Source organism: Arvicanthis niloticus, chromosome 7 (genome assembly GCF_011762505.2).
Source record: "Arvicanthis niloticus isolate mArvNil1 chromosome 7, mArvNil1.pat.X, whole genome shotgun sequence".
Lineage (NCBI taxonomy): Eukaryota > Metazoa > Chordata > Mammalia > Rodentia > Muridae > Arvicanthis > Arvicanthis niloticus.
Window position 1 is genome coordinate 54937909 of NC_047664.1, and position 21783 is coordinate 54959691.

General features: G+C 44.6%; 1 protein-coding gene across 1 annotated transcript in view; it reads right to left on the reverse strand.

The window, feature by feature from the left end:
* Positions 1-20488, reverse strand: part of Ppargc1a (PPARG coactivator 1 alpha) — a 630627-nt gene extending 610139 nt beyond the window's left edge. The window contains exon 1 of the mRNA XM_034508742.2: positions 19899-20488. The gene's annotated coding sequence lies outside the window, so the exon portion shown is untranslated. The remainder of the gene's footprint in view (positions 1-19898) is intronic.
* Positions 20489-21783: the final 1295 nt, after the last annotated feature.

The following is a 21783-nucleotide window of genomic DNA, read 5'->3' on the forward strand; positions in this document are numbered from 1 at the left end:
TGGAAATAACTGGAAGAATAGTACCCCAAAGCTCTTTCCCTCTCCTTGATACGGTGCGGATGGACCCAGGCTTCTGCAGAGATTGTACAGGTTCTCACAGCTTCTCTGACTTCAAGGATACCACAGCCATGTCATGCCCTCTGTCAACATTCTACAACGTTCCTTCTCCTCCAGGTCTTACATTCTTTTTGTCCCTTCTTCCACACTATACTTTGAGCCTTGGGGTTTGGGTGAGGGGTACAGATGTCCCACTATGTCTGAGCATTCAACAGTCAATTGTTCTCTATACTTTGACCAATCTGTCTCTCAGTATAAAACTGACATCACCACTCGCTCCCTCCATGCCAAATGTCTTCCTAAGCTCGTCAAGCCTATAATCTCATTTAACTCTTAAAATCAGAAAGTAGATGTTGAAGGTCCATTTCACAGGTCAGAAGACAGGGTTAGTGATGTGCAAAACCAACTGTGAAGCGTGAGACCTTCACTGTCACATCTAATCACACTCCCTCTGGAGTTTTCCTGTAGGAGGATTTTATGTTGGGGAGGCTACAACGTTAAAGCAAGGCAGAATTCTCATACAAGTCTGCCTAGGAAGATAGAAATGTTTCCAGGAGTCTTCGTGGCAAAAGTGAAGGGATGACACTCACTAAGAAAAATGATGGCAGCATTAATTACAGCCTTGTTGAATTTATCACTCCAAGTAACCTTTCTCTCACATTTTGATTTTATAAACACTGCATATTAAATCTGGGCCAGGTGCCTACAGTCATCTTGGAAGAGAGTATTTCATCATCTGAATATCTGGCTATTTGAAGAAAAGAAACTAGCTTGTCCCAAGTTCTAATGCAGGGACCCGCCCTTTCCTGCCTCATGAATGGCCACCCACGGACACTGCTTCTGCTATGAAAAGATTTTCTCAGAAACCGAAAACTGTCTAAGAAAACAGTGGTTTCTTCTCCAAACTCCTCTGCATCTGCTCAAAACCAGGAAGCATCAGACTTTTGATGAGAACCACAGACAGTAGATACTGGGAGAGGACGAGGAAACTCAGGCTGTCAGCACTTGAGCCTGCCCTCCTAATCAAACACTGTCATGATTTTCACTGTTGTACCACTCCAAGCACACACACACCATAAACTTTGATTCATTTTTATGTTTGCATAAAAAATGAATACTGTTTCTATATTTCTGTTGTATCTTATTGACCAGAATTTAATTAACCCTTTAATTAAATAATAATATTAAAGTTTCCTTAAATATTCAGGGTTTTCCCTATCTTCAACAGTAGTTACCCTAAGTCCTATGGCTATTTATCTTGAAACTACTGAGTATGTTTTTAAACATTGACTGACATTTAAATCAGGAAGTACCCTAGTGATATCTTCAAGGTCATTCACTCCTACCCATGTATAAAAATCAGTGGCTAGATTATTTTAATATATTCTTGTCTATAATATGGCCATGGCATTCTCTACAATATGGCAGACATTCTCTGCCATGAGATTATCAAAAATGGACTGTATGATACAATTTACTGTACAATGTTCACTGACTGGGCCACAATGCCCAAAGCTTTGACCAGACATTATTCTGAATGTTTTATGGCAGTGTTTAAATTGGACAATCAACATTTAAATGAATGTATTTGAGCAAAGCAGATTACCCTCTCCGGGGCAGGTAAACCTCGTCCAGTCTGATGAAGGCCGTGTGATGGTTTCCTTGTAAGTTAAGCTGTGGCTCTTCCCTGCATCTCAAGCCTGACGGCTTACCCTGCAGATTTTGGACTTACCAGGTCTCTAGAGCAGTGTGAGCCAATTAATTATGGACAGATCCAGTAGAAGAGATATTTATAGATAGATGAAAATAGATAGATAAATGATAGATAGATAGATAGATAGATAGATAGATAGATAGATAGACACTCTTGTCTGTTTCTCTAGAGAATCCTGAAGAATACAGACTGAGTCAGACAATTGTAACATCATTGTCATTGGCAAGGTGTTCCATTTCTTTAGTTAACAGAACATGTGCTAATCACACAGCAGGTCTAGGAAGTCCCACTCTGTCAATCTTCTATCATTCTGTACTGGTCAGAATCCTGCTGCAAATGACTGAAGACCAGAATCTTGTCACTTCCATGTTGATAGTCAGCCTAAAAGCATTAAATCTGCATTCGCTACTCTTCTTGACCTTATAAATCTTTAGATCGTCATGTCTCTGGCAGACCATGTCCTCATAGTAGCTAATTTCACTTCTTTTTCTATAAGCAGGAAAAGTTTGCAGTTCTTGTTCAAGGTAGTCATTGTGTATCAAGGGATCTACTCTTCCATGACTTAGAAGACATGAAGGTAAATATCCTACCTTCAAAGAGCTTGGAGTCTAGAATAGCAGGGAAAAATGATGGTAACACTTAACATTAGCCGTCCTACAAAGGACCAGAGATCTCAGCCTCATACCCAGAATGCATTGTTCTATGTGTGTGCACATTTATATTTGTGTGTGTGTGATTGCAGGCACACGTACACACTGGGATGAATATGGAGGTCAGAAGACAACCCCAGATATTACTCCTCACCTTCTAGGTTATTTCAGACAGGATCTCTTGTTGGCAGCTAGGTACACCTGGGTAGCTGTCCAAGAGCATCTGGAGACTGTACTGTCTCTGCCTTCCTTTGCCCTACAGGAGGGTAGAGATGTGCTACCAGGTCCAGTTTTATGTAGGTGCCCACTGAGCCATCGCCTCAACCCACAGTGGAGTGAAACTGAAAAAATAGTTGATAAAAAGTTATACTAACAGTGTTACTTTGGTGAAGTTCAGAATGTGGTCGGATTGGAAAAAAGGGTCCTTGTAGGTATAAGTATATGCATGGGACAAAATTAAAGTGTCCCCTAATCTAACATGACCAGCGCCCTTATAAGAAGAGGGAACATGGACAGAGATGCATAGAACAGGAGTAATCTATGAGACACAGGGAGGAGGTGGCCATCTTCAGGGAAAGGATCCAAACTCCCAGTATGACAGACCTCAAGCCTGCAGACTGCAATCAAGTAAGTATCAGTGGTTCAGGACACCCAGTTTCTTGTACTTTGCTACACTGGCCTTAGAAAACTAATGCAGACGTCAAGTGTGAGAATCATGTTGGGCAGCAGTTAAAGATGTAGACAAGTGGGAACCACTATCAAGACACCATTATCTTGACCTAATGACTAGCCATGAGTGAATGAACACATGATGTAAGTCGGGTAGAGTCACGGATGCAGTAAGCTGCTCCCTGTGCCACACATGCATGAAACTTCCTTATGGTATGTTTTTAACGACTCTCTGAAAGAGAAACTTTCCAATCAAGAGTTAAGTGCTTCCTCTGCTCCCTGAATGTGGGCTCCCTGTGATTTGCTCTGACTAATAGGGTGATCTAGAAGTGGTCTCTTGTGAGTTCCAATCCAGGCCTCCTAAGACCTCACACTCGTTCTTCCTAGGAATCCTGTGATCATTACTATTGGTACTCAGCTAATCTCTGATTGATGGGTACATGGACTCACAGCTCAGTTAGCCCACTCTCCTGTCAGTAGCCAGTCATCTGCCACCATAGGCAAAATTACCAGCTGCTGGCTGGCTGCAGACACACGTGATCCCACAACAGACTCCAGCAGAAGAAGCGCCCTGCTGACATCGACATGTGTTCTTGATGTATATTGTACATTTACTCATGGATGCTGTTTGAGACCAGAGTCTTGGGGTGACTTCTAGTATACTGCAAAAAAGTAACAGCACTTTTTTGTAAACATAGATTAAGTATTGTTACCTTCTACCCAGATAAGTAATTCAAAAGCAAAGCAATCTGGGTGAAAATTCTCTCTTCAACATTCTGTAATGTCTATGAGACTGTTTAGTATCTTGCTGGTTACAAGATACTGAAACACACAGGAGAGAGGGCTTATCTGAAATACAAATCTGAAACACAGTGAGGTGGCTGATTTCCATTCGTGGGGAGATTCCTCTAAAAAAAAGAAAAAAAGAAAAGAAAGAAAAAATGAAGAGGGAATGGATTCATAGTAAGACCTCAAAATCAACGTTTAAGGTTAGACAAAGCAAGAGAATCAAGGAGGGAGGGGGGAAAAAGAAGGGAGAAGAGACAAGATAACAGATAATAGAAAGACCACAGAAGAAAAAGGTAGTACTCAGCAGAGTCAAATCATTGATACATCAATAGATAGATAGATAGATAGATAGATAGATAGATAGATAGGAACATAGATATAGATATACATAAATACATAGATACACACACACGCACATGGCTAAACCAGGCATAGTGCCTTCTACTTTTTATCCTACCACTAGAGAAACAAAAGCAGGCAGAGCTCTTTGAGTTCCAGGCTAGCCCAGGCTACACAGTGAGACCCTGTCTTAAAAAAAAAAAAAAAAAAAAGACTGATAAAATTTCAACATTTATGTCATTATGAGGAGATGGCTCAGTAAAAAAAGGAGCATGCTACAGAAGCCTGACAACCTGGCTGGGCAGTGATGGCGCATGCCTTTAATCCCAGCACTTGGGAGGCAGAGGCAGGTGGATTTCTGAGTTCGAGGCTAGCCTGGTCTACAGAGTGAGTTCCAGGACAGCCAGGGCTACTCAGAGAAACCCTGTCTCTGTCTAAAAAAAAAAAAAAAAAAAACTGACAACCTGATTTCAGATCCCTAGACCCTACATTTAAACAACAAAATCCAGATCCAGTACCTATACATCTGTCACTCCATTCATCTTAGAGCAAGATCAAGGACAAGGACATTCCAGTGACAGCTATCCTGGGTACATAGTGGAGCAACAGACACAAAAAGACTGGCCCCTGACCTACACATGCATGCTATGTATTCTCTCTCTCTCTCTCTCTCTCTCTCTCTCTCTCTCTCTCTCTCTCTCTCTGTGTGTGTGTGTGTGTGTGTGTGTGTGTGTGTGTGTGTGTGTCTGTGTCTGTGTCTGTGTCTCTGTCTGTGTCTGTGTCTGTGTTTGTGTCTTTCTTTATCTCAGTCTCTGTCTCTGTCTCTCTCTCTCTCTCTCTCTCTCTCACACACACACACACACACACACACACACACCAACACACCTTGCACCAATATTTAAGACAAATAGAGTTCCAACATTTATGAATTAGAACAACATTACCACAAGACTAGCAAAGGGTTGAGGGTCAAATTCATATTAGAGGTCACGAAGAAGAAGAAGAAGAAGAAGAAGAAGAAGAAGAAGAAGAAGAAGAAGAAGAAGAAGAAGAAGAAGAAGAAGAAGAAGAAGAAGAAGAAGAAGAAGAAGAAGGAAGAAGAAGGAAGAAGAAGAAGAAGAAGAAGAAGAAGAAGAAGAAGAAGAAGAAGAAGAAGAAGAAGAAGAAGAAGAAGAAGAAGAAGAAGAAGAAGAGAAGAAGAAAAGAAGAAGAAAAGGAGGACGAGAAGGAGGAGAAAGAGGAGGAGGAGGAGGAGGAGGAGGAGGAGGAAGAAGAAGAATGAATAGGATTTAAAATCATGAGCGAATACAATTCTCTTGCTGAGTGTAGCACAAATTTGTCACTCTGCCTTAATATTATGTGCTTCTTGCTTTAAGAACCTATGAGCTACAGAACACAACCAACCTCAGGCATACAAACTGACATCATTAAAACTTATGATCTCCAGTATAAGCTGAGTCTTTCATAACACACAGTAAAAGAAAGGAGGAAGACAGCCCTCAAGTGGAAATGAAAGGCTCACTGAGGGATTTCTTCAAATAGATTTGGGTGTATTCCTTCTGAACTTTATTGAATTATGAAGTCATACGTGTTGGATCAAAGTCTAGAAGAAGGAAAGAGATATGTTCATAGCATTGGTGAAAGGTAAGCCACAGTGGTGATTTGGTGATAAGAGGCCAGAAAACTTGGATGACCAGGAATCCTTATTTGGGAAGGAACCCAGTGATGGTCAAGAGAGTCAAGAGTAACAGAGTATTTGAAGTTGCAGATAGAGACAGTGAATGATACTAAGGTGGGGGACAATACATTTTCAATGTCATTCTTTGGAATAACTGGTCTTTATCCAACCCCATGGTTCATACGATGAAGCATGCAGGATGGTTGGACTGATGGAAGACTGGTTTTTTTGTGGACAGATATAGGAGGGTAAGAGATTGTAGTCTTTGTGGCTTGGGCAAGATAACAATTTAAGAGATGGATCCTGAGATTTGTTACTCATTACCAGGGAATAGGGACAGCAGGTGGTTGAAGATTATAGGTGGGGGGAAATCATTTATAAATCATTTTATTTATAAATCATTTTATTGTGATAGTTTTTATATGCTCTGCCCAGAGAGTGGCACTATTAGAAGGTGTGGCCCTGTGGGAGTAGACATGGCCTTGTTGGAGTAGGTGTGTCACTGTGGGCATGGGTTTTAAGACCCTCATCCTAGCTGTCTGGAAGCCAGTATTCTGCTAGCAGTCTTCAGATGAAGATGTCGAACTCTCAGCTCCTCCTGCACCATGCCTGCCTGGATGTTGCCATGTTCCCGCCTTAATGATAATGGACTGAACCTCTGAGCCTGTAAGCCAGCCCCAATTAAATGTCCTTATAAGGATGCCTTGGTTATGGTATCCTAAGACAGTTATGGTTGTGGGTCACCACAACATGAAGAATTGTGCATTGGGAAAGTTGAGAAACTCTGCTCCAGGTCTAAAGGGTGTGAACAAATAAGTAGTTCCTGTCCCCTTCCCCTCTGTCCTTTCTTAAGCAAAGGTAAGAAAGAGAGAGATGTGGAGAAGAGTTAGTTTTGAAAAGACAAGATCCAAGGAAGCTGTGACTGTCAACTGAGGACAGAAGAGGACCATGCTGGAGAGCAAGCACGGTGACCGTCTGCACCACGTGGACACATTTCACTTTGCTTAAAATTTTTATTTTCACAGAAATATTCATGGTTTGTCATGGTTGGGTCCAGTCCACACCAGAAACATGATGCATTCCTATATTCTACAAGGGTGGTCTTAGACTTTTCTGTGAATGGCGTAAGAACTTGACCAGGAGTCCAGGCTGACTTCTCGTTCCCAGTGTAAGAAGCTCAGTGACTAGAAAGACATTTTCTGTAAGTCTCAGAGGAACTAAGCTGGTAGGTGTGCCAGTGCTACAGAAAGGAGAGAATCAAGGACCTGCCTGCTAACCAGGGTCAAAACTCCACACTACAGCCTTGAATGCCCATGCCAGACATTTTGGTCCAATAGCTGAGTTTGCAGACTCTAAGGTGGAGAAAGATCTTTTCTGGAATGAATGTGACCCTTAGACTCATATGGCAACTTTAAAAAGGTTTGTTTGTGAGATTTTAATAGATAGAGAATATTCTGGGGAAAGAGGGCTCATTTTAAAACAGCCACCATTTGGTACCCTGGCACAGAGCTGCCAGGGATGAACTGATTCTTCTTCACAGAGAGATAGTGATCACAAAGTCTTGAAGTTTTGTGTGCTCTTTATCCAAGACTTCCTACTACTGTGCATTGTCCTAAAGAAGGAATTATGATGTGCATCATCTAGTATTAATTCGTGACACCTAAATACCTAATGGTACAGGAAGATTAAGCAAATGGTACTATAATTATGCAATAGAATGTCTTACAGCCACATATGTCACAGAGGACTATGAAGCAGCATATGGAAAATGGACTAAAATATCACATTATAAAAACATTTACAGGTAACGCCTAGAGAAAAAGTTGGGGCTGATGAAGTAAGTTCTCCTGTCAGCCATTCACACACTATAGTACATGTATCCACACATTCATACACAACACAGAAATAAATAAAGACTGGAATGATATGCATAGAAATGTGATCTGTAACTCTCTTTAAGTGTTCGATTAAGGGTGGTTTTGATTTTCTTCCTTTTTTCTGATTTTTTTCTAAGAAAAATTCAAAACAATAAGGTCATCATGAAATATAATATCTATAACGAGAAAAAAAAGTCTTTAATCATTTCTCCAGATATAGTTTCCAACAATGGTACTCCAGGAAACAAAGTTTAAATATATGTTTAAGTTAGCCAGTAAAATATAGAGACATATTCTCTATAAATTAGAATGCAGAGAGTGGGGGGTGGGGGAGGAAAGGAGGGAGCCTAACCTCTTAGGTCCAAGAGAAAATCTCCACTCTTCAGAAAATGTCCTTATGTGGAAGTGCTCAAAATAATCTTCCTCGACCTCTAGCTCCTGGACTTAATTCATAGTTGTGTGACTATGAGATCGTGTTTCTAGGCTGATAGAGTGAGTTCCAGGTTGCTTCTCTTATAAATGACCAGTAGAATATTAGTAAGCACCTATCCTATGCTTTTTGCTGTATTTAATGTTGAAAATGATATGTGATGTCATTTAGTGATGTCAGAGACATACCAAAATACATCTGCATGCACACCACACACACACACACACACACAAACACCAATATAAAAAAAATTAAGACAGTTGACAAAAATCTGTCTCTATTTTTACTCTAAATACAAAGGATATAAACAAACTAGTAACAACTCACTTTCAAACAATGCTTAATGTGTATATACTGTTGGTTTTTTATGGAATTTTTGAGATAGGGTCTTGCTAAAGAGACTGGGCTAGCCTACAGCTTAGTATTAGATCAGCTAGGGACCTTCAGACTTGTAGTGATCCTCCTGCATCAGCTTCCCAACTCCTGGGATTACAAGTTTGATCCATCACACCTTGGCTTGCACCTTTCTTGAATATGGTCTATTCCTACATACAAGATTTAAAAAAATTCCCTAGAAAGGAAATATTTCCCTAGAAAAGAAATATTTGAGTATTTTCAACCAAAATTCCCTAGAAAGGAAATATTTGAGTATTTTCAACCACTCTCACATTACAAACAAATCTCTAATTACTTTATTTAAGCAACTAAGTGATGCTTGGGGAAGACTCTTTAGCCTGAGATGACCTCAATAAAAGCTACAGGAGGGGATACTTAGAGAGGTCATAACTGGTTATACAGACAATGAAGAAATTTAATAAGGCTGACTCCTAGGCCCCCGTGACTCCCAGACCCCATGAGACTCCTAGGACCCACAATGCAAGTGTTAAATGTCACTGTAAACAAGCAATCTAACATAACTTCCTGAATAATTGGCCAATATGGTTCTTTAATGCTTATTCTGTTCCTGGGTCTGGACTCAAGGCTAACAGGCCTCCATTTCGTAGGCATCTTCTTCTTCCATCACGAGAATGACCAAGAGAGATCCATTTACATTTCACAAACATGCCCCAAACAGTCTTCATACTGGATTATACTGGTATAGCAAAATAATAAACAAGACCAAGTTTTTTTTTAAAATAAATATTTATTTGCAATACATGTAAACAATGTTCTTTTGAACCAGTTTAGTCGAGGGAAATAATTTTTAAATTATTTTTAATGCAACTATTACTATCAGGGTCAGAAAAATCAATTAGCAATGGAATCTTACTTCTTAAACCCATAAGGCTTTGACAAGTATTGCCGAGATGATTCCACTCCTATTTGTGATGTTTTGGACTCTTTTCTTCAAAGCCCTGTAACCCTTTTAGGTTGACATCATGCAAAGCAAGGCGTCAAGGATTTCATTAGCACGGCTGCACGGGCCTCAGAGTGTGTCCCCGACTTCTGATACTATTTCACTCTCTAGCTTGGGTGACTAATTTTAATCTCATAAAAAGTTTAGCAATTCGTTGAAGTGCAATAAAACCTCAAAATAAAACTTTACATTTGACTTACTAATTAAACTGTTCTTTTGACGTTGTCAGCCAAGCAGATTTCAGTGGTGCAAAGATCTTAAGTTTCACCCAAGTTTGAAAGCTTTTTTGCTTGCTGACTGGTGTGAGATAGGACAATGTATAAAAGAACTCCACAGTCTGGCTCATGATATCCCAATGGCACCATCTCCCTTTCCTTTGCTAAGGAAGAATTTGACGGGGGGTGGGGGGTGGGGGGTGGGGGGTGGTGTCTGATAAATAAGTCAATCAACCCAAAGAAGGCTCAAGTTCACATTGAAAAGTGGCTCCCTGTCCACTTCTGTTTAAAAGTTCATGATGACCAGATGAGAGATAATTAGATCATAGGTACTTACATAGATAGGCAGATATATGACAGACAGATGACAGCCAGGTAAATACATATACATGAATAGAAGATAAACAAAAGAAGACAACATATGCATATATTATATATGAATAGATGTGTCTATATGCTTTATATAGAGACATATGTAATGCAGGTGGCACTTATCTAGCTATGCACCTATCTTGCGTATACATACTATAGGCAAATGAGTGTGTGTGTACAACCTACTAAGTTATATATCCTGATAAACAGACATAACACAAGTACAAGGAAAGTGATACATTCTACCAAATAAAAAATTTTACCAAGTAACTCCCCACTCTGAGATACATCCCTCTTGTGTTTTCCTTCTGACTGGAATGCCCTCTTTTGTCTTGTTTGCACACCTATCCTCTTTGCCTGTATCTTTTATCCCTCAAAGTGCATGGCCTACGGCATGATCTTCTGAAACTCTGCAGTTCCTCCAGCAAGAAGGCAGACGCCTCCTCCATATTGCACCAGTGATGGTCCTTCCTTTGACCCTCAGATACTTTCTAATCACTCTGACCACAAGTAAGGGTCCCCATGCTGTACAAACTTTTCCTTTATCTTCGATGCTCCTCTGACCACTCACCCATCTGTTCACCCAGCTGCTGGTAGCCTTCTTGAGAGTTCAAACATTGACTTTAAAAAAAAAATGCATGCTTAGCTACAAATCCTAGCTCTCCCACTTGCCAGCTGTGTGATCTTGGTTAGGCCACTTCACTTCTCTGTTCCTCGGCTGCTTCATTTATTATATACAATACTGGTATTAGTGGCCACCACATAGAGCTGCTTTGAAGAGTTGATCATGGAAATCACTTTAATGGGTTCTCACTGTTACAATAAATACTCAATATATGGATCTTGCTGTGACGGGCCAGCATAATTTACTGAGACTCTACTGTGTCCTAAACTCTCCCCTTGTAGATATCCCATAGAAAACTGGATGGGTGAGAAGTCCTGTCTTAACCATGCCCTAAAGTGTTCTCAATACAGGTCTTCTGGTTTCCATAGTCTCTCTGAACCCTCACCAACTGTGCTGAGGTTGAGCGGTCTCTTCTGCTCTGCCCTGCACACTGAAAGCTTGGTGAGTGAGCTGCCTCCCGGTGTTCACCTCGCAAGCCCTCCAACTTCTAGAGACTTGTTCCGATTCTCTCCTGCAGCTCCCTCGGCTTCATCTGACTTCTGGGAAAGAAGCATCTTTTCCAGCATCTGCTCACCCCCGTCATTAGATACATTCTTGTGTGTGTATAATGCACCACTGATTTGTTTCAGACTGAATTGTGGGTTCTAAAAATAAAGAGATGTTGAACATATTTCTTTGCACATTAACTTTAAAGAAATGGATTAATCTTTTAGAAATAATCAAAAATGAATGATCCACTCAGTGTGTAGCAGTTGCCAAAGAGCGTGACGGTGTAACCTCCCCCCTAATTCTCACTTATCCCCTTATACTTTCTGAGTGTATTAAGCATATACTTCATACTTTTTCATTTTAGAAATTAAGAAGTACAACTGAGCCTATGGTAACCCAACCATGCTCTTCCCTGGGGACAAGTTAATAGAAACAGAATTCATTTGTTCTCCAAGTCAGATTCCCATTTTCAAAAATGACATCGCAGAATTGACTTCATCTTCCCAAGCAATGGAACACAGAGATATAAAGTAACACACATAAAGGGGGGGGGGGTGTTTTCTGATCTCTCAGCCATGTTTCCAGCACATACATGCTGTCTGCTGCAGGCTGGGCATGATGAGGGACCAGGAACATTGAGAGCCATGGTTTTTGCTCCAAAGAAGCTTCCTCGGCAGAAGGTGCAATGACAGAGACACATAAGGAGTTACCATCAAGAGAGAAAAAGTTAAGGGTGCAAGTGGAGGGGCTGAGAAAGTCAAATCAGAACACGATTGGCCTGTGTGATAGGTCATGTAAAAGGATCATCCTTCAGCCTCCAGAAGTTTACCTACTCCCATCTTCACTCCAACCACCTCCTCCCTCCCCTGCTGCAACCTGAAAATGCCCCAGTCACCAGCCAGCCCTTATATAATCAACTGTCACCAAAGTTTGGTGACCGAATTGTTTTCCTATTATTCAGGAAGAGTTACAAGTAAATCGAAGTATATATTCTGGGTGTACCATGAAATAATGAGGCATAAAGCAGCTTATAAAACGCAGTCATCCCCAGCCAGTTCCAACTCAGCAGAGGGAGCACCACAGCCAACTGGGTGGGAACAATTACCAAATTGTCAATGGAATTCAATAAACGTTGTTTTAAAAAAAAACTAATTATTTGTTACAATAACCAGCTACTCGTGCCACTTTGTATTTGGAGGTTTGTAAACTACTTCCATTTGAAACGTAATTGATTCCATTCTTGTCATTTGTTCAAGTTTATGTGGTTGTTCTCCTCCTAAGAGATGATAACATCTATTTTCAGCAAATTATACATTATAATTCCTCATTCAAAAGCTGTAATGGAAAACAAAATGCTAATTTATGCTGTAAACGAAACTACGGAATCATAATCACTCATTGTTAACATTAGGGACAAACCGCTACTGGAAATAATAAATTGGAATAGAATGTGGTTAAGGTTGCTGCTGGGTCTCCTTCCTCTTCCTTCCTTGACTTTTCCCAGCCAGTTTGATTTCTAAGACTATCCCCCCCCCCCCAGAGATTTCTTGGGTGTCTTGTCTTCTTCTAGTACAGACCAGACATTCCCTTTATCTTTAGCTATTACCTGCAGCTCAATTTCAAATGTACAGGAAGGCGAGCTCACAAAGCAATCAGAAGTGTGCTCTACAGAGGGAAGCGTATTAGAGCCACACACCTGCTTCTCCACATTTCATTAAGTCTCCATTCCTACATCTCCCTACACATCAGCCATCTTCCCCCTAACTCACCCCAGGTTCCCTTTGTACCAAAGTCCCTTCTGGCCAGTGCAAGCTCCCCTTCTGCTTAAGTAAATACACCAAAGAAATAAATAATTGCACACAAGCCCAGTTACATTCCATAAATTGCATTGATTCTTATTAACAAAAAAGGGGGGAGGGGATGAGAGATAGATCTGGTGCCATATTCCTGAAAAGCACTGGGCTTTGTTTAAATAAGTATCTTTGGGAGAAGAGATTGTAACATAGGGCAATGGCATTTTCCTCTTTTCTTCATTCTTAAAACATATTATAGTGCAAACGAAATGGAAACATATTATAAACGAAATACAAGTATTCTATCAAAATGTGAATTCTTTGAAGGGACCAAAAAGTCACACTGTCTCAGAGAGTGTCTCACGTTTCTGCTGCCCTTTGATTTAATGCCATCTGCTGCACACATTCACCTCTTTGCTGGCAAGGTGTGATCATTGATTTCCTATGGTCTCTTGGAAGGAAGTTCTGCTTCCTTGATGATGACTACAAAGGGGAGGTGACCCCATTCTCATTCCAATGCAAACCCTGCACTTTTATATTTCCGCTAGGGCCACAGGAACAGTGAAGCCAGCAAGAACCATCCTCCCCGTATTGCTGCTGACATCAAATGTCGTTTCTCCCCTTCCCACGACTACAGTGTGGAAGAACATGATATAAGGGCCCAACCACAAAAAGGCAAGAAAGTTCCCTGAGGAACAGGAATGTTAGGTGCCCAACTCCTTACAAAAGACTCCTGGAAAAACATGGGTTGATGAGAAAAGCAAGTCTCAGTCTGAATTGAAAACATAACCAAACTGATATGAGCTCATGTATAAAAGGGACATGAGTGCATGCCTAAATGTATATACACGTGTGTGTGTGTATGTGTGTGTGTGTGTGTGTGTGTGTGTGTGTGTGTGTATGAGAGAGTTTTAATGTGTCTGAGTAATTATAAAATTATTCTATTTGATTCAGGAATTTAATCAATCTAAAGACTGCCTGTTTCTCTGGCCGGATCGACTATCCAAATCAAATAGAGTATAAACTCAAGTATCTAGGAAGGTCCATCACCAAGGGGAAAAGCATCAGGTGGTTACGGTTGGCTCCACCAAAACAGACAACTTCACCCCAAAGAATTCTATCTACAATATAAAACAAAGAAAAATAGGACTGGGGGGGAGGGGTGGACCAGTCAGTAGTGTCAATGATGCTGTTCAAGCAATATCCTCAGCACCCATATAAAAAAATCTCCAAACTGGGAGGCAGAACCAGGAGCATCACTTAATAGCGCCTTTGTGTTGCGGAGAGGAATGGATGAAGTGGAGACAGTAAGAAGAAGCTGGCTTCAGGCTGCAAAAGCAGTTCCCACTACATCTCCTGACTGGCACTTGATTCTGTCTTGTTTGCATTCTCTGTAAAACAGGAATAACAAGACAAGGCTCTATCCCATGTTGTTATGGAGACTAAAAGAGCCATACACATGTAAAGTGTTTGAAACCACATTAAAAAAAATAATAGCCACCATCAAAAATCCTTTGATCCCAAGTTTATAGAAATTTATAAAAGGTGCAAGATATTTTCAAACCAAAGCTACAAGAAGGAAGCTCATCTTACAGGAAGACCACAACAAACCTATGTATGTTACAATTCTTTCCATTACTGTGTATTGGGTCATGTATGTGTAAACAGACATACATCATACATGGATGAGTATGCGCATGTGTGCATGTAGAAACTAAAGGACAGCCTCAGGTACCACGCTCACAGGCACTATCATCCCCACTGTCAACACTGTTCCAGAGTTCACTCTCTAAGCTGAACTGGCTGTCTAGTGATCCCCGGGCATCTTCCTGTCTCTGCATCCCCAGCATGTCACTACACCTGCGATGCTTACGTGGGTGCTGGGGACAAAAGTTAAATTCCTCCCTGCAAGCCTTGTTACATCTCTATGGATCTAAACACTGTTATCACTTTAAGAATTGTGGAATAGCCAGAAAGAAAACATACATATATTCAATTCTACCTGGTGTTTCCTGCTTTGTCTATTTCTATTCCTGGAACTAATGCCAAGCATCTCCTACTCCTCCTACCCAAAACAAAAGGCAGACAGAAGTGTTCAACAACTTACCTATCTCCTGTAATGAGCCTGTATTAAAACTTCTACCTTGCTAGACAAGAGAGAATACAAAGAGCCACAAGCACTGAGTAGCAAAAAATATAGAGCCGAATTCAGCAGGAAACCTGCCTGCTCTACAAAGATACATCTGGGTTGTTCTTCCAAGGAGGCCATTTTATATTAAAAGCCTAGAGTTTGGTAGTGCAGGAGGTAAAAAAAAAAAAAAAAGTTAAAATGCATAGTCACACCAGATAGTGATGCATCTTTCATAAACTTGGGGTTAAGCTACCAGGTAACCAAAGAACTGGTCAATCAGGTGAGGAAAGTCAGATGTCTGGCCTCTGAGACACCCTCTCAATCAGCTAATTGGCTTCATTTTTTTCACTTTGAACTGATTGATTCCGTATCATACAGACCTGGCCTGCTTCGATCTGGGCTTACATAGTAACAACTAATAAGGTGACCCAGGTCCTAAATGCAAGCAGGTAATGGCCACAGCAGAGCATGGAGCCAGAACACTTAAACAACTCCAGGGGAGAAGCCCAGGCTGAAAGGCAAAACATAAAAAGAGAAAGCTGAGTGTTGGAAGCTTGCTCTACTGCCATCCCTAGGCGTGAAACTGTAAATTAAAGAACGGGCTGCCGTCTGCTGCACTGAGCCAAAGCAGACACATCTCACAGATACACTTTAATTGGGGGTTTCATTCTAACTGAAGCAGATTCCTCCTCAGCAGATGCTCCCCCCACACTCCACTCCTGCCCACACACACACTTGTGGTTTGTTTTGCACATTGGAAAGCCCATGCAAAATACCTGCAGCATGGTCTCAGAGACAGGATGGAATCTCCCAGTTTTTAAATGGTAACAGATGTAGTTTCGGCTCTAATACACATTAGTCTCTCTCTCTCTCTCTCTCTCTCTCTCTCTCTCTCTCTCTCTCTCTCTCTCTCTCTCTCTCTCAAAAAAAATCAACAAGCCACCCCCTCCAGCTTCAATAAATGTCACCGAATAACTAAAATCCTTGCCTTTGACAATGATCCCCGTAGCTGGAGTATTTTTAATGTCTGTTTATTTGCTTGTTTTTGTTTGCCTGGTTTGAGAAGTGAATAAATGACTCGCTACTTTCCAGATTTTCCATCTCGTCCTATTTTTCAATCCCTTGTTTATAATGAACGGTGTCATAATCGTGCTTCTTGTGAAAACGAAAGAAATCAAACCACCTCGTGATTCCAGGAAAGGAGGTTCTTAGTAGACACGCTTGCCTGCTATTGATGTTGTAAAAAGGTTCCTTTTACATGGTATTGGATGTTGAAAGCACATCATATTGATCTAGAAATAAAAAGCTTGATTTTTTTTTAGTACAGCCAACCCTTACCTTCATAAGCACTTTATAACACTAAGGAGAGGGTTTTATTTTTAATTGAGGTAAACAAATTATACTTGAAGAACGTTGCTATATTTAGGGAATGAAGGGTTTGTAAGCTTTTTGGCAGCAGTTCAGGTAAAATCATGAATAAGTCTCACTCTTTCAAATTTGGCCCAGGCCTCTCTCCCCATGTCAGCGCTGCCTGAATCCTGGGATAAGATTTGAAACTATTGCCTTTGTCTTCTCCTTGTTCTTCGTAGGAACAGTTGCAAGCAGTCTCCGTAGTCATTTGCCCAAGCTCGGATGCTGAAAGAGCAGACTGGAGCAAGGCCTAATGCATACACTGTATAATTCTCCTTCCTTGAAAATGGTGATGGTGGTGGCTGAGCCGGAAACCGCAAGTCCCGGTAAGGCACTGCTCGCCAGCACTTCCCACCGGACAATCAGAGCTTGGGTAGTGACCGCCCCTTCCTCTAACAATGCATGTCTTTCGTTTGTTTCTGCACTTTATCTTAAAGTTCATACCGTACCACTGGTGGAAGAAATCAATACTTCAAATCATCAGCTTTCCCCGCCATCCAATTTCAATGCACTCAGGTTAGCTCGCTCCCCGGTACCAGTCTGTGAGCTAACCACCCTCCACAGAGCGGCACCAGCTGCTTTTTCAGAAATTCCTTCCATTTTCTTAGCCCCTTTCTAGAAGAAAGATGTTGTCTTTGGGGGAGATGCTTTTTTCTAATCAAGTTAAACTAACTTTACCCAAAGAGAAACCAATAGTTTGCCTCTTTCGAAAAGGTTCTCATCATTTCCAGGTCTCCCAACCTGACTCCTACGAGCCTGCCTAGCACACACACACACACACACACACACACACACACACACTGACGCCCACCAACTCGGGCTTCCAAGGAGTTTGCACGTGACTGCCTATCTTGCGAAAGGAGACCCTGGCCCTAGGCTTTTCCAAGCTCTTGGACTCCTTTCCTATTTCCTTAAAGATGCTGCGAAGCCTCCCATGGCTCCAGAGCGGCGTTGCTGAGTGCCTGGCGACACCCACCGGGTCTCCCTTCTCTCTTCTTCCCGACGAATAGCAAGCGGTCGAGTTTCTGCTCCCTGCGGTGTTGGTCAGAGCCACTTGCCCGGAAACTTAGCTTAAAGCATTCAGGTCCAGGAATGGGAGGCGCGGCGCTGCCGAGGAATCCCCTACAGCCCCCGGGGCTGGTGGCCAGGCTGTGCTTCAAACCTCAGGTCCGCGCCTCGGTCCTCAAAGGCGAGCTGGGGTTGGTTTCTGACTCATCGACAGCCACATGCGCGTCATACACACACACACACACACACACACACACACACACAGGCGCGCTCACGCAGGCTCCTGGAGTTTGCCAAGCCCGAGGGGTCCGTGGCTTTCGGCAAGCAAAAGCTGACAGGCGTGGAGAGAGCAACCAGAGCCTGCCACGCGGGGTGGGGTAGCCGGTAGGAAAGCCTCGGGGCGCTTACAACCTGCAACCAGGGCGCCCCCTTGACCCCAACCGTGTCTCTCCAGGGTCCCCAACTCCACCGCCAGCGCGACCACCTCGGCAGTTTCCTGCAAGTTTCGGCTCGCAGCCGGGCCTGCTCTCTCCCGTGGGTCTGCGCCCCGCGACCTGCCGGCTGATCTGGGGGCGGCCCGGCGCCCCATCGCAGCGGCAGCCGGCCGGCTGGCGGGATCTTGTGGTCCGGCTCCCAGGAGGTTGAGGCGGCGGGAGCCTTTTGGATCTCCCGAGCGGTTTATGTATTATTCACTCCGGCGGCGGGATCCGGAGAGCCCACGCCGGGGAGGCGAGGTCGTCACCTGGCCACTACTACTTTGGATATTTGTGTCTGGGAGACGTAGGGGGTGATGAGGGAGTAACGGAATACATTTTTCGGTTCTTTAACTTCAGGGCTTCGGTTTATTTATTTGTCTGTTTGTTTGTTTGTTTAATTTTTTTAATTTTTTTCCCTATACGCGAGCTCACAGGAGCGCGCTGAGATCTGGGCCCTGGAGGGAGCGCGCTAGCGCGGGCAAGCGCGGCAGGCAGCCCCGTGAGCCGCCAGAGGCTGGCGGGCGGGCTCCGGGAGAGAGACGCCGCAGCAGCCTGGGGAGCCGTGCGGGACCGAGCAGTTCCCTTCGGCACCCTCAGCCTCGCGGGCCCGCGCTCACGGGTGCGCGCTTCACGGGGCCCAAGAACTCCCGGCGACCTGGCCAGCCCACCGAGTTGGTGCTGCTTTCACCAATGCTCTTCCACCTAGCTTCTGGCCCCAACTTTCCCAAGCCGTACACACACGAGCGTGCGCAGACACACACACACACACACACACACACACACACACACACTCCTCCTCCTCCTCCTCCCATCCCTAGACCCTAGCTCTACTTCCCCGTGTAGTTTGAAGATGACAGATGCCTGTAGACTTTCACCAAACAAGCGGTGGGGGCAGCAGACTACAACAGTTATTTAATTAAAAGGAATTTTTTTTCCCTCTAATTCTCGCTCTAGCTCCTGGAATAGCTTTGACACCCCCCTCCCAGAACCTGAGCACATGCCTGTCTCTCTCCAGGTAATCAGTGGCCGGAGGACACCGGTCTCTTTCCACGCCCCCACTTCCCTCATCCACCTCCAGCTTTCCCCCGGCCCCCCAAGCCACACAGATTCACACACCTACAGGCCGGCAGCGGGGAACGTGCAGGACCCGATGCAGCCGGACTGCATTGCACAGTCATCAAAGTTAAGTGTGTGTTTGTGGGGTGCTCCTGCGCGCCCGAGGAGGTGCGGGGTCGGGAGGAGTGGAACATCCACTCTGCTTATCACTACCACCCCCATCCCCGCGGGTCAGGGGACGCATCTACTTGAGATTGCAGCCATTTTAGGGAAAGAGGTGGCTCCGGGCCCCAAGGGAGTGGAGGGAGGGACAACGCGTCGCGGGGGGTCTCACAGCTAGGCAGCCCGGGGGCTCAACTGGAGGGCGGGCGAACGCCCGGCGCACAGGGGCGCGGCGCCCGCGGCGACTTGGTGAAGGTTGCGCTCGAGTTCCCTGCTTTTGCCTGGAGTTGTCCGGGGTAACGCGCCAGCTCCTGCCTCTTTCTCGGGTTCCCTCTGGGCTGGGAGGTTTGGGGCGAGATAGGTGTCCATGGCAAAATGGGCACTGGAGGGACGCGACAGCCCCTAGAGCTGGGGCTATGTATGGGGGTATAGAGAAGGGGGAACACCTCTGTCGCCCGTTGGCGCTGACCCAGACAGTGCGACCCACTTGGCCCCCCATCCTCCCCACCCCCTCCCGAGAGTCTGTCTACCCGCCTGGTGCCCAGTGAGCGAGCAGCGGGGGGCACGGGAAGACGCCGCCCGGCACTGAGCCACCCCTTACCTGGTTGGAAGGGGTTTCCCAGGAGGAGCCGTAGTTGTAAAAGAAGGAGGAGAGGAAGGTGTCTTCCGACAGCCCGCAGCCCGCCATGCTCTGGATGCAAATAAAACGAGGAAAGAAAAAAAAAAACAGGACACACACACACACACAAAGCAACCAAAAATGTTTCCAAATCAAACGAAACCAATAAGGCAGCTGAAATTCTCTCGCAAATAAAGAAAAGGAGGGGGGAAGGGAATGGCCGAGGGGACGGGAACTCTCGGCGATGCTCCCTCTCCGGCTGAGCAGGGATGCTCGGGCTGCCGCCGCCGCCGCCGCCGCTGCCGCCGCCGCCGCCGCCGCTGCTGCCGCCTTCTCAAGACCGTACCTAGAGAGGTTCGTCCTGACTCCGGCAGCCGCCGCCGCCGCCGCCGCCGCCGCCTGTGCCGGCTGCGTGTATGCGCGCGTGTGTGTGCGTGTGCGTGTGTGCGGTGTGTGCGCGCAGAGCGAGAGACCGCAGGGGAGGCGAGAGGGCGAGAGAACGAACGAGCCGGGATGCAGGGCGCAGAGGCAGAGCAGGCGGGCGGGCGTGTGCGCGCGAGGCTGGGTGCGTGCGTGCGTGTGTGAGTGTATGTGTGTGTGTGAGCGCGCGCCCCCGTGTGCGCGCGCGCCTGGGTGTGCGTCTGTTTGGGGAGCTCACCGGAGAGCCGGGGCCATCACGTGGGCTCCCCGACTCCGCCGGCTGCCGGGGACAGCCTGTACTACAGCCCTGGCCACTAAATCAGCCCGCGCCACCAGACCTTTGCAGCCCCTGAGGCCGGACGGACCTCCTGGTCCTCCCCTCCTGGCTGTGCGCCCCCGAGACGGCAGGGGGCGCAGGTGCTGTCGCGGGCAGGTGGGTGGATGAGGAGAGGACCAGGCCAGGGGAGAGAGTATGCCTGGGAGATACACAACACCCCGTTACAACCTGAGCCTTCCTCCCACTCTGCTGGAAAATCTTTTTCATCTTAATTCCTAAAATTGTCTTCCCATGCAGGGACTCTTTTCCCAGCCACGGGAATATTGCGTTCACCCAGTTGCTATGTCTCGATTTTCTTCCTGTCCGGAGCCACTAGTCCACCCTAATCCCGGCTGTAAGCACAAACAGACAGTCACACACACTCACGCGCGCGCGCGCGCACATAGACACACACACACACACACACACACACACCGGTGGCTGCCTTCTCAACCATTCCAAATGCAAATCCACTTATTTCGCCGGTTGCTGTAGTAGGCGAAGTCAGTGCTACATCAAACTAGGCTAGGCTGAGAGGGCTGGAAAGTGGATTTAGGGGACAATACTGCCCCAGCAGGAAGAAAGGCTCTGGTCTGGTGTTCTGTTGATTTAACCGTTCAAAACGGAAAACGATTTTGTAGCTTCTGCCCTAAGAGTCAGGCCCCAAGAATTACAATTCTTTAAAGAGATATAGCCTCTTAAGTCCATTATATGTAATAAAAATGTAAATGGATGTAATTTCCTCCCCTCCCCTCGCCAAGGTATTTCAAGACCGAATCTTTGCGGCCCAATAATTGAGTAGCTGAAACTTTTTTCTCACTGCAGGATATTCTTTCCTTACTTCTCTTGACTCTTGATATAGATATTTATAGAAAGTAAAATTCAAAAAAAAAAAAGCATATCTGTGTATGATGTTCTTCTGAGTATTTGATTTCTCTCGGGGAAATTTGCAAACCTCCCCTTAGCAGTTCATATTGTTTTCTTTCTGAATCTCCTCTTTCTCAGATCAATTTTGTTTTTCCAAGAGTTTGTACTTCCTCTTCTAAATTCCCCACGTGAGGCCCAACTCCTCTGTGGAGTAAACATTTCCACAGCAACCTGGTGACGTCACAAACCTTCTGCTCATGGGTG